Source organism: Ambystoma mexicanum, chromosome 3q (assembly GCF_040938575.1).
Source record: "Ambystoma mexicanum isolate Mex_15411 chromosome 3q, UKY_AmexF1_1, whole genome shotgun sequence".
NCBI classification, from domain to species: domain Eukaryota; kingdom Metazoa; phylum Chordata; class Amphibia; order Caudata; family Ambystomatidae; genus Ambystoma; species Ambystoma mexicanum.
This window is the reverse complement of record NC_090926.1, coordinates 1,298,828,369-1,298,840,829: the sequence shown is the minus strand read 5'-3', so window position 1 is coordinate 1,298,840,829 and position 12,461 is coordinate 1,298,828,369.

The window sequence follows — 12,461 nt, the reverse complement described above, 5'->3', positions numbered from 1 at the left end:
GTGGTCCCTTTCAGCACCAGGATGGAGTCATGCTAGTCAGCAATTCTGCGCTGTAGCAAGACGGTTTGTGTGACTGGACAGCTGCATGACCACGTGAGATGTGGTGTAGACCACTCAGATTCCCGCGGCATCAGGAGACTTCCAGGACGTGAAGAAAAGCTGCAGCGAAGGTCACTGTTTTCAGGTGATGACGGCACCCACGTGGCTGAGGCAAAGACGCTGGTCCTGCAAGGCCCCTTCCTTTCTGGTGAGTAGAGGACAGTCACTTCAGGGGAATGCTTATAGACTCACAAGCGGAGAGCCCGCAGAGTGCAAAGTCAAAACCCAGAATGAGGACCGATTCAGGGAGCCAGACAGTTCACAGGGTGGCCCCGGGACACTTCCAAAGACTTCCAAACACAGGATACTTAGGCAGGGCTCGGGACTGGTTGTTCCTGCCACTCAAGAGGTTGATGCACCGACAAAGGTCGTCAGGAGATCAGCACAGAGGAGCAGTGTTTCGTCAGAACTTTGCAGGAGGCAATGCTGGTTGGCTATGTTCAGCAGGTGTTCCTCTTTGAAGAACTCATGGCTCCAACGACAATCCGTAAAATGGCTGCAGGACGCCTCCTTTTACCCAAAATTCGAGCTGGGCTTGTTCCCTGGAACAGTGGTGAGGATCTGCACTGTTCAAACTGTCTGGAGCGGTCCAATCACGGACAGACTTCTGCCTTCACATCTGCCCAGCAACAGCCACTTCCATTACATTACATTACAGTATTTGTTAAGCACACTGTGGACCCTCAGGCATGAAAGCGCTAACAATGGGACAAACCGTTAGCAGTGAAACAGTAAGAGCAGGGGAGTTCGAACATGGGGTGAAGATATTATCCAAACAGATGGGTTTGTAATGCTCTTTTGAATACAGGTAAGATGCTCTGGAATCTTAGGTCTATTGGTAGATTGGGGAGTTTAGGGGCCGTTGAAAAGAAGGCTCCCTTCTCGGTTTTGCCAGTTCTACATCTAGGCTGAACGAACAGGTTCTGTCCATTGGACCTAAGCATCCTGCCAGTCAGTTTATCAATGATGGACTCCTGCAGATATGCGGGCATGGTGCCTAACCTGCACTTGAAGGTAATGGTAAGAAGCCTAAATACTACACAAGCGTCAATTGGAAGCAGTGTAGCGATCGCCTGGCACTCGTAACATGTTCTCTTCTAGAGAGACCCAGAACTACAGCTCTGTTTTGCATTTACTAATACCAGCTAATAGACTACCACAGCAGTCTATCCTAGCGCCAATAATGGCTCTGGCGATGATCTCAGCACTAGCCTGGGAAATAAGTGGCTTGAGATGGTGCAGTAGTTTAATATAATATGTAGAGGCTGTGACAATGTTGGAAACATGGGATTCCATGCTTAAAGATTGATCGAGTGTTACTCCAAAGATTTTAAGTTTAGGAACAGGGGCGATTAAATCAGTTCCTAGTCTAAAGGAACCGCAGTAATAGTCTAGTTTTTTTATGGCTGCTGAACTCCCCACTATCATGGGCCAGATTATTGTTGAGAATCCAATTATCAATGATGGTAAAGATTCTATTGAGATCCTGCGCATGAATTCATGTGAGAGGTACGACACATTGTGTGTCGTCCGCGTAGTTGCCAAACATTATGCCTTCCGCGTCTAGTTCTGAGAAGAACTGTGTCATTAAAAGATCATAAATGCACGGTGACATACTGGCACCTTAAGGTACCCCAAAAGACACTGGAATTGGCGAGGCTTCTGCCAAGTCAGAGCAGGCTCTACTAACTCTATTCTCGAGAAAAGAGACAGTCCAGGAGACAGCCAACAGTGAGAAATTGGCAACATCTACAAGTCTGTGCTTCAAGATAAGTGATCGACTAAGTCGAACGCTACTGATTGATCCAGCGAGACTAGCAGGGAAAGCGAGCCTTTATCTAGTCTCTTAAGCAGGTTGGATTTTAGTTTGAGAAGTGGAGTTTCAGTGCCGAAACCCCATCTAAAACCGGATTGATGTTTATTCAGGATAGGGTTCAAATTCAAGTATTCTGATATTTGTCAGTAGGCCACTTTATCTAAGATCTTCAAAAGAAAGGGGTATTCGAGATGGGGCGATAGTTAAGGGGATTATCCCTGGCTAGTCCGATGTTCTTTAAGATCGGTGTGACCCTGGTTTGTTTTCGTTGTGTACTAGCCCTTTGTCCAGTGATTCATTGACACATTTACAAATTTCTTTCATAAGGAGAGGAGGGTATGTTTCTATGATCAAAGAGGCACAAGCGTTGCCTTTACAGTGAGAGGGTTTTAATTTATCAATAACGTATGCAGAGTCTCCTCAGTTTTGTGATGGAAGTTGAATTGGGGGGTGGTCAGTTGGCATCTATATGTCGTCTGAGGCCCACTTGGGGTGTGGCAGGTAAGGTCTTTTTTCTTTCCTGTATACCTGCCATGATGCCCAAGAGTTTGTTCTGCATGCCCTCCTGGAGATACGGACACCAGGCAGCATCACGATTCTCCAGTTGGTCAGCTAATGGACGGACGGACTCTTGTTCCAGATGTGGACTGGAACCAGACAGTTCCAGCCCCCACATCCGACCATAAACACTTACCTCTTCTTTGCGTCGGGAAAGCCAAGACTTTGCCCAGAAAAGGGCTTTCTTCATATTGTGAGTAAAGACCATTGAGGGCGGTGTGATGAATCTGATGGTGTCATCACTCCTTTCCCAGTGGTGACCTCTCCCCTGTGTTGCCAGTAGAAGGCAGCCGCTACCTGATCCTGACCCTGGGGGCGGTGGCATCATACCTTTACTGCGCAGTGTTTACTGCGTCGGCCGAAAACGGCGACTTTTTCCAACCCCCGTTTCTCAGCACATATATGTGTGGGATGGGGTACAGTAAATAATTAATGTTGGGTGGAGTCACAGGGTTTGCGGTCACCATTTTAGACGGTTGCCGTAAACTCGGCACAGTGATCACAAAGATCCATGGCAGCTATATGAGGGAGGATCACATGGGTGGAGGTAACCCTCAAGGGAAAGACACGACATCGAATGATACATGGTATCCCCCTTTTTCTCTTACGGATAACCCCTCCATTCCCCATACCTTAATGGCATATTGTCAGAACTCCATTCACCCACCCATGCAAGCTACTAAAAATACCTTCCCAAGCTCTGTTTATAAGTTAACAAGAAATGACTTCCCAGTTCATGAATATAAAAGTACAGTGACGAGAAAGCTGAGGGGAGCAATGAAGATCAGCCAAGACCAGAAGCACAATGTGCGCTCTAGTGATTGCAAGTGCATAATTCATGCTGGGATGTTTAAAACTCTGAACCAGCTGTCAGGGGAGACACCAAAGACATTACCCTTTTCACCTGAGAAATTATTTTTAGAATGCTAGTGCCAGAATAGAACTTTGGACACAGGACATTTTGCTTTGGCCATCTTGACATCGGACAGACCCTTAGTTTTGGTTGAGGTAGGGAAACACCTCCTAGAATAGGGACAGTTAGGCATTTTCCAACCCTCTTGGTGTTAAATAAAAGTTTATAGCCAAAACTATGAGCTCTCTGTGTCCGCGTCTCATTCATGGCTTCTCACATAGGAAAGAAGGAAAGATGACAGGATGGCTAAAGGACAAGCAAAAAAAAGTGTGGCACAGCTATTTTAGAGCAGACGTTACTCAACATCACATTATGCAGTAAAATGCAAAAGTGCATGCAAGGAAAATAAAAACCATGGTAGAAAGATATACGCTGCCACAAGCTTGCCTTGGACACATCATACAAGTAACAGAAATGTTACTAAAAACAGAAGAAGAGGGGCTACAAAGTACCCCCTGCCAGGCCTCACTGTAATGTGATGTGATGTGTTGAGCTTAAAAACAACAAGGAATTTCGTACTGGGGACAGTGTCCCCCTCCACTGATACCCATGGGGACTGATGAGTGCCCTTAAAGCAGATGAACTAAGCAAGGTAAGTCAAGCAAATAGGCTTTATTTACCTTCCAAAGGTCCGGTCTGGATACAAACAATAGCCAACAGTTTAGGTTTCCATAGAAGGAAACCAGCGAAAACAAACAATCTTTCCTAACAAGGTCTCCAAAGTGTTTAATCCGAAGATTCACTCTTCAGGATGTTGTTGCTTCTCACAGGGCTGGATCTTTGTGGGTCTTCCAGTCCTCCAACCCTTCGCTCGGGGTGTACCCTTTCTCCACTGGTGGGCTCATGGGTCTCAGACAGTCCAGTGCTTTCAGGGTCCTCCTGCTCACTGCCTCATTGACGGTTTGTGTTCTGCACTTGGTTTTTAGGCTGGCCACAGCATCCTGCTAGGCCAGGCATCGGATTGCTGGTTCCGTGAGGATTAAGTGTACCCTAGTAGGGTTTGGTGGTGAAACGTGCCCCTACTCTTCCCTTTGTGCCCCGGATCATCTTGGGGTTTAACTAATATCCCTGGTCTAGTCCTACACGGTCCTTCAAGCCCCACTGCGTGGTTGTGCGGCCTCGTTTCTGCATCACACCTTTATACTTACTCCTCGTTCAACATGGTCTATATAGTGGGTTTGCTCTTATGGATCACCATCAAGGCTTTCAACTCTCTCCGATATCTCAAGTTCCCGTTTTCCACCTCTCCACTCTTTTCCAACTTCCTGTCCTTGCTCTCCTTTTCCTTAAAACTCTCCTCTCCTATTGGCTTTGCTCCATTTCTCCTTGGTGCTACCTTCACTTCCAATATCTTCGATATTATTTCTCTAGCATTTCACTATTCTAGTTTCTACTTATATCACTTCAATATCCCTCTCCAAGCTCTCATCGTCTGTCTTCTTTCTCCCAACAATATCTGCTTGTGTTCTGGTTGTAAGATTCCCTCCTTCTTATATGGAACAAGTTACTTACCTGTAACTGTTGTTCTCCAGCATGGGACTGGCATGGATTCACATGCTCATGAATATTCCCCGTCATCAGGCTGGGAATCCTCGGTAAAGAAAAAAATCAGTTTAAGTTTCGTTTCTGAACTGTCTTTCTACTAGTAACCAATCACTGGTCTCTGGGTCATACTGCCCCCAGCCAATGACTGCCCTCTAACTAAGCCCCTCCTCTGGCAGCCATCTTCAGATTTGGTAGCACGTAAAGTGGCAGTAGGACCAAGAGCCGCAGAAGAGTTGGAGGGAGGGTTCGCATGTGAATCCATGCCAGACCCATGCTGGAGAACAACAGTTACAGGTAAGTAACTTCTTCCTTCTCCAGCATGGGGTCTGGCATGGATTCACATGCTCATGAATACAAGAATAAATAGCAGTACATACATGCACAACCACGGGAGGTGCCAAGGCTCAACATTAAGCATTTCAACAACTCAACATTAAGCATCTGTTCCCTCCTCACCAGGCTCACCTTCAAGCGAACAGGTTGCGCAGCACTGCCTGGCCGACTCGATTCCTCCCTGGAATCCAGGTCGACGCAGTAGAATCTCACGAAGGTGTGTGTGTGTCAACCTCCACGTGGCAGCCGTGCAGATGCCCAGCAGGGGCACACCAGACAGGAATGCCGTGATAGCAGCAATCACTCTGGTTGAATGGGCTCTCGGATGGCCGGACAATGGTCGGTTTGCCAACCAATGACAGTGCATGATGCAACCGGAGAGCCATCTGGAAATGGAAGCCTTCGAGAGGGCCTTCCCTTGGTTCACAGGTCCAAAGTTCACAAACAGCTGTGATGTCTTCCGAAAACTCTTCGCGCGGTCCACGTAGAACTTCAGCGCTCTAGCCACATCCAGCGAGTGCAAAGTCCTCTCAGCCGGCGACGAAGGCGACGGGAAGAAAACAGGTAACACCAAGGGCTCGTTGAGATGGAAGTCCGACGGCACCTTGGGCATGAAGGAGGGGTGCGTCCTCAGCACCACCCTCGTCTCGTGGAATGTCAGGTATGGAGGTTTACAGGAGGGGGCCTGGATCTCTCCCACCCGTCGTGCAGAGGTGATGGCCACAAGAAACGCTGTCTTCCATGATAGGAACTTCAACGGTGCCGGATGCAGTGGCTCGAATGGCGGCCCCATGAGCCTGGTCAGCACCACGTTGAGCTCCCACGCCGGGGCTGGAGCCTTCACCGGCAGGAACGATCGGAACAGTCATTTCATGAACTCCTTCACCAGTCGATGAGACCACAGAGCTGATCGCCCCAGAGTTCTGGTGTAGCGGGAGATAGCCACCAGATGGATTTTTATGGAGGCGTGCGCCAGCCCCGCCTTGGCCAGCGACAGCAAGTACGGCAGCACTTGAGGGGCCGTAATCCGCAGAGGGTTAATCTTCTGTGCACATCACCAGACAGAGAACCTCTTCCATTTCTGTCCATAGCACTTAAGAGTCGAGGACGCCCTGGCCTTTGCAAGCACTTCCTTGCAGTCCGCCGGGATATCGTGTCCTCCGAACTCTAGTGCTGCAGGAGCTAGGCCTGCAGGTTCAGCGATCCCGGGTCGTGATGGATGATGGCGCCTCCTTCTCTGGCGAGAAGATCCGCGTCCGTCGGTAGTTTGACCAGTGGGGACGCTGACATGTCCAGAATGTCTGGGAACCAGATCTGCCTTGCCCATGCCGGTGCGACGAGGATCATCCTGCAACGGGACCGTCTGAGTTGACTGATGAGCAGCAGCAATGGCAACGGCGGGAACACATACAGGAACAGGCCATCCCAGGGGAATGAGAACGTGTCGCCCATGCTCCCCGGCTGGGAAAACCTGCTGGCGAACCTCCGGCACTTGGTGTTCGTCGCCATTGCAAATAGATGGATCTGGGGATTGCTCCATCGTCGGAACAGGAGATCCACTTGATCCTGCCGAAGCTCCCACTCGTGGCAGGAGCGCAGCTCCCTGCTGAGTGAGTCGGTGAAGCTGTTCTTTATTCCTGCCACTTGGAAGGGTACCAGGAATATCCCGTGGGCAACGGCCCAGTGCCACAGATTCTGCGCTTCCTTGGATAGGGCTGGGGATCTGGTGCCCCCTTGTTTCCGGATGTAGAACATTGTGGTGGTGTTGTCGGTGAAGACCCTCACCACCTTGCCCTTGAGGGACGGGAGGAACGACTTGGGGGCCCAGAACACGGCTCGGAGCTCCAGGACATTGATATGTAGTGACCTCTCCTCCGGGAGTCAAAGGCCTCTTGCGTGGAGATCTCTGGTGTGCACTCCCCATCCTTCCAGGGAGGTATCCGTCGTTACTGTCTCCTGATGTGCCGGGGTCTGGAAGTCCATACCCGCCGCTAGATGCGCACGGTTGCCCTACCACCGGATTGTTTCGCAGAACGTCTCGTTGAGGGACATCTTATCCTCGAAGCTGCCCGCTGCTTGCATCCAACGGGTGTCGAAAAACTCCTGCAGTGGCCGCATCCGCAACCTGCACAGGCGCACGAGTTAGATGCACAATGACATCATGCTGAGTAGGGACTTGATAGACCTCACCTTGCCCTTTCCATGGTCAACAGCCATTGTACCTTGCCCAGGATGGCCTTCGTCCTTTCCTCCAACGGTGAAGCCAATCGCGCCACTGTGTCAAGTCTGGCTCCCAGGAACAGGGTGTCTTGCGACGGTACCAAGTGGGATTTCACGAAGTTGATCGAGAATCCCAGATCCGTGAGCAGCCGGACGGTCTTCGCTGTGTGCTCGACGGCGAGTTCTCTTGACTTTGCTTGGATGAGCCAATCGTCCAGGTAGGGGTATACGTGGATGCCCTGCAGGCGCAGCCACGCGGCCACCAGTGCCAGGCACTTGAAGACCCACGGTGCCGACTTCAAACCGAAGGGTAGGGCCGTGAACTAGTAGTGTCGCACTTGGACTACAAATCGTAGGAACTTTCGATGTCCTATGTGTATGGGGATGTGGAAGTAGGCATCCTCCAAGTCCAGCGACGACAGGAAGTCGCCCTCCTCCAGCTGTCCCAGCATGTGTTGAAGGGTGACCATCCAGAACTTCTGGGACTTGATGTATTTGTGTAGGCGGCGAAGGTCCAGGATAGGTCGCCAACCGCCGGTCTTCTTTCAGACGAGGAAATACTGCGAGTATACTCCGGAGCCCCAGAGCCTCTTTGGGACGAGTTCTATCGCGCCCTTTTTTAGCATTGCTCGTACCTCCAGAAGCAGCTGTGGCATGTGGTTTTCCTTCCTGGCCATGGGTGGTAAACGGGGACACTTTCTTTGGAATTCCTAGCACCCAACGGTTGGTGGAGATGGACTCCCACACACTGACAAAATTCACCAGTCGGCCCCCCAATGGGGTGCTCGGGTGGGGGCCCGAAGTCACGACCGGTTCAGTATTGCTTCACCGAGGCCTTGCCGCCTTGACCTCCTTGGCGACGACGGTATCCTCCGGCCTTGTTGCGGCCTCTATAGGCTTCCTGCGACGAGGAACGGGCCGCCTGGTGGTATGACGCAGAACTGCCGCCGAATCCTTTGGAGGCACCTTGAGAATTGCCTCCGGAGGTCCGAAAGGACGGCCGTCGTTGATGGAGAAAACCCAAGGCACGGGCCGTCTCAGTGTCCGCCTTGATGGCCTGCAGTGACTCGTCCACTGCCTTGCCGAACAGGTTGTTCCCGTCGAAGAGCATGTCCAGTATCCTGGTGTGCACGTCCTAACGGAAGTCGGTGGCTTTGAGCCAACCGCGCCGGCAAACGCTGTTGCCCATCTGGCGAAAGCTGGTGTTGGCGATGTCCGGACCACGCCATCACAGTGGCCACGAAGCTCCCTCGCCTTCCTGTAGGATTTTCAGGGCTTTCTGCCCTCTTGTCATCGTGGAAGAAGTCCAGGAGGGGAGCAATCTTGAACCACAGCTCCCTGTCGTAGCGTGCCACGATCGCGAGGGCGTTGCCCGCTTTGATGTTCGTCGCTGCCGACGAGATGACCCGGCGTCCAGTTTTTTCCCCTCGCCGTCCGGTGGGGAAGTGGAAGTTGATGCCGTCGCCCCCGCCGATTTCTTCCTGGCGGATCCAGGGACGGCTTTTCTCAGAGGCACATAGGGGCGGAGTCTGGGACCCAGAACTTCTTCTCGTACCGGTCTCTCTTCGCAGGAGCCGTGGACGGGTTCTTCAGCAGTGCCAGTCCCTCGTCCCAGATGTCGTCCAGTAACAGGACTGCGAGGACAGTCTTCCTCTTGGCCTCCTGTCGTTGGTAGAGGAACCCCTCCTTCTTCTGTTCTTCTGGGCAGAGCTGGAAGAGCTCTGATGCCCTGGCGATCATGGTGTTGAAGGAGCCAATTTTGTCAGGGGGGGGCCGGGCAGGGGGTGATGGGAGGCCCGTCCCATCGTCGTCCGTCCCCATCGTCGCCATCTCTGTTGCCATCTCATCCCTCGGTGGAGGGGATGGAGGTGGATGGGTTCACCTCCGCTTGTTCGGTGGGCTCCCCGAAGGTCTAGGCGCTGCTGGGTCGTCTGCTGGGGGTAAGGGCAACCTTGTCCTTAACTCAGTGCACAGGGTCTGTATAGCCATCAAGATTGCTCCTGAATTGTCCTGTGGCATGGGCATCGGTTGAGACAGGAGCGACGGCTGGGCTGCGGGGTCCTCCGTTTCCTCCGCGGCCCATTGCTCCTCGTCGGCCCCACCGTTGCTCTCTTCGTCAGCCTCGTCGGGATCCCTCACTTAGGACCTGACTTCCTCGAACTTCTTGTCCAGGATCTTTTGGACGCTCAGCAGCTCATCCTCAGAGGTGGTATCTGTGTCCATTATGACTACCGTGCCCCCTCCCCTCTTTCCCTTTGTCCTGGGCCATGACTACGTGGTGTAGGCCTCGAAGATCTTCCGGAATCCTCCAAGAAGTGAGAACTCGACGGAAATTCATCCTTGAGGGGCGTAGAAAAATTCCGAAACGGGTCTCCATTGATCGGAAGTAGAAGCGGTGTAGCTTGAGGCTCGATTGACCGAAAATATAAGAGTAAACGCTTCAAAAAAACGCAAAACGCAGTAAAAGCTCGAGAGCTATAGCATGAGGACTCCCAACACTTGAACGTGCGGTAAACATCTGAAGATGGCTGCCAGAGGAGGGGCTTAGGTAGAGGGCAGTCAATGGCTGGGGGCAGTATGACCCAGAGACCAGTGATTGGTTACTAGTAGAAAGACAGTTCAGAAATTAAACTGAAACTGATTTTTTCTTTACCGAGACTTCCCAGCCTGACGACTGGGAATATTCTTGAGCATGTGAATCCATGCCAGACCCCATGCTGGAGAATAGGGCCTTCCCTAAGAGTATCCCTAGTGCCTCTCCCCCAGGTGGTATTCCCTCTTGCTGCGTCACATTACTCTCTCCCTCTTGAAATCATATTCCCTCTTCTCCTCTTTCTTTCCAACCTGATCTGTTCCCGTCTATTCAAAACATTCCCCATCTAGAACCTTCAGTGAACTTCTCATAAAATAAAACAAGTCCATATCTTCAGTCACAACCAACTCCGTCTCCCAATGACTGTCTTGTTTCTTTCAACTATATTTCTTTTTGGTTTTAATTCAATATCTTTCTTATAAGACATGTCTGTTCCTTTCCTCAAATAATGTCCCACCTAATCTCTCTTTGCCAAATGTAAGTCTTGGCACGTGTCTCCGACTTTACCACACACCAGCACTTGCTGTAAGGGTTTCTCGCTGGGCCCCTACACATACTAAGCCTTCCAGCTTGGGGTCTCTCCGGACCTCCAGGCTTCCTGCTGGCAGCTTGCTCAAAGTCCACAGATTGATCATTAGTAGCTGGGCGATCCATGGCCCATCCCCTTGTAGGTTGTATGACAGTAATGGTTGCATCTTTCCTCCTCGATACCTCTATTTTATCCGCGAATCGTTTTTTTTCTGTTTGCAAGTATCTGATTTCTCTAACAGCGCCTAGATGCTCTGGGTTGTTTGCATGCTTTATAAATAAAATAAATAAATATATGTGGCAGGGGCTGGTCTGTTCCCCGATTGGACAATGCAATGAACAGACATAAGAACACTAGTGGCCATATTTATGTGTCCTTTGGATTTCCGTGTAAAAGGGTTTATTACCCGTTTGTTTAGTGAATATTTTATTTGAATTCTCCAGTAACCAGATTAAAAAAAAAGTAAACTGAAACCAGTACAAAATGAAAAAACGTTCAAGTTACAGAAAAATATCCGAAACCAAAAGAGGACGAGCATGCAAGACAGCCCAGCAATGCAGCATCTCCCCCTGCTTTCCTTTTCAGGACTTTCTCTGTGCTGAAAGTGTTCATCACGCTGAACTTGTTCTCAATCATGGAGCAACTGGAAAACAAACACAAATGTAGAAAACACCCCAAAAATGAAAAACCAATACACTGAGTGATATGGAAACGAGAGTAGCGTTTAAAAGCATCCTTCAGAAATGTCTCCCTGGCTTGGAGAACTCAACCTGCTGCTACAAAATGGCCGCCGCTGTGGAAGAGCCTGCAGCAGAATACAAGCGCCAGGCCCCAAAGAGCCATTGACTGGCAACTGGGCCCCTCTCGAATAGGCACCTTCATGATCCATGCCAGAAAGCAAAGCTTGCTCCAGCCAGTCCTAAACACAGGGTATTTGTTTATCTCTTGAAAGCCTCACATTTTTACCAACTAGAGCCTAGACATTATGTTGTAAAGTGCCTATTATGCAGACTGAGCGTGTGATTCGGGGGAAACCATTTTCTCTCATTGCGTTTTATCTGCAGAATTGGGGACTCGTTAGAGTGATTTAGCTCACCGTACATTTTTCAAAATAGCCTCAATCACAGTTGAACAGTCTATAGAGTAGTCCCCCAATTTAACAATAAACGAGACGATTCACATACTGCATATCAAGTTGTTTCTTAGCGGACTGGCGTCACGCCCTGTGACATATTTGTCGGTATTTTCATTTGCCGTAATGTCAACAGATCTGCCAAATAGGGGCCTTCGCAGCATGGGTCCTTGACAATCCTAGAACCGGCTCTGGTGATGAGCTGCAGGTGAGTTCAATTCTATGGCAAGACCGGAGGCGAGCATTAAGCTTCACTTTCTTGATTAGACTCTCCAGCAGCATACAAGAACAAACATTAATAAAATACAAATCAAAGTACATCTTCTTCACCGCCATAGTGGCCTTACGGCACCTAAACCTAGTCTGATGGTTGGCGCATTGTGACCCCACCCTGGTGTGGCAAGACCTTAGTCTGTGATAGAGAGGAAGACGGTTGGAAGGGGGGCGGGGGAAGAAGGATGGAAATGCAGGTAGACAAACCCCTACAGTACAGCAAAGAACACTTGGGATGGTGGCTGGGGGACTTATGAATGTTTTATAAATTAGTTCTCTCTAGCAAAGGCTATATTGTTCTGGCATAATCTAGACCAGGTGACGCCTGGTAAAAGATGGGGTTGGTGTGTGGTTGCATAATGGACTTGAGAGGTGCTCAAGCAGGAGCTAGTAATGTGGGGGCTTTCGCCGGATTCGTTTTGAAAGAAACACTCCCTGTATATTGGTGAG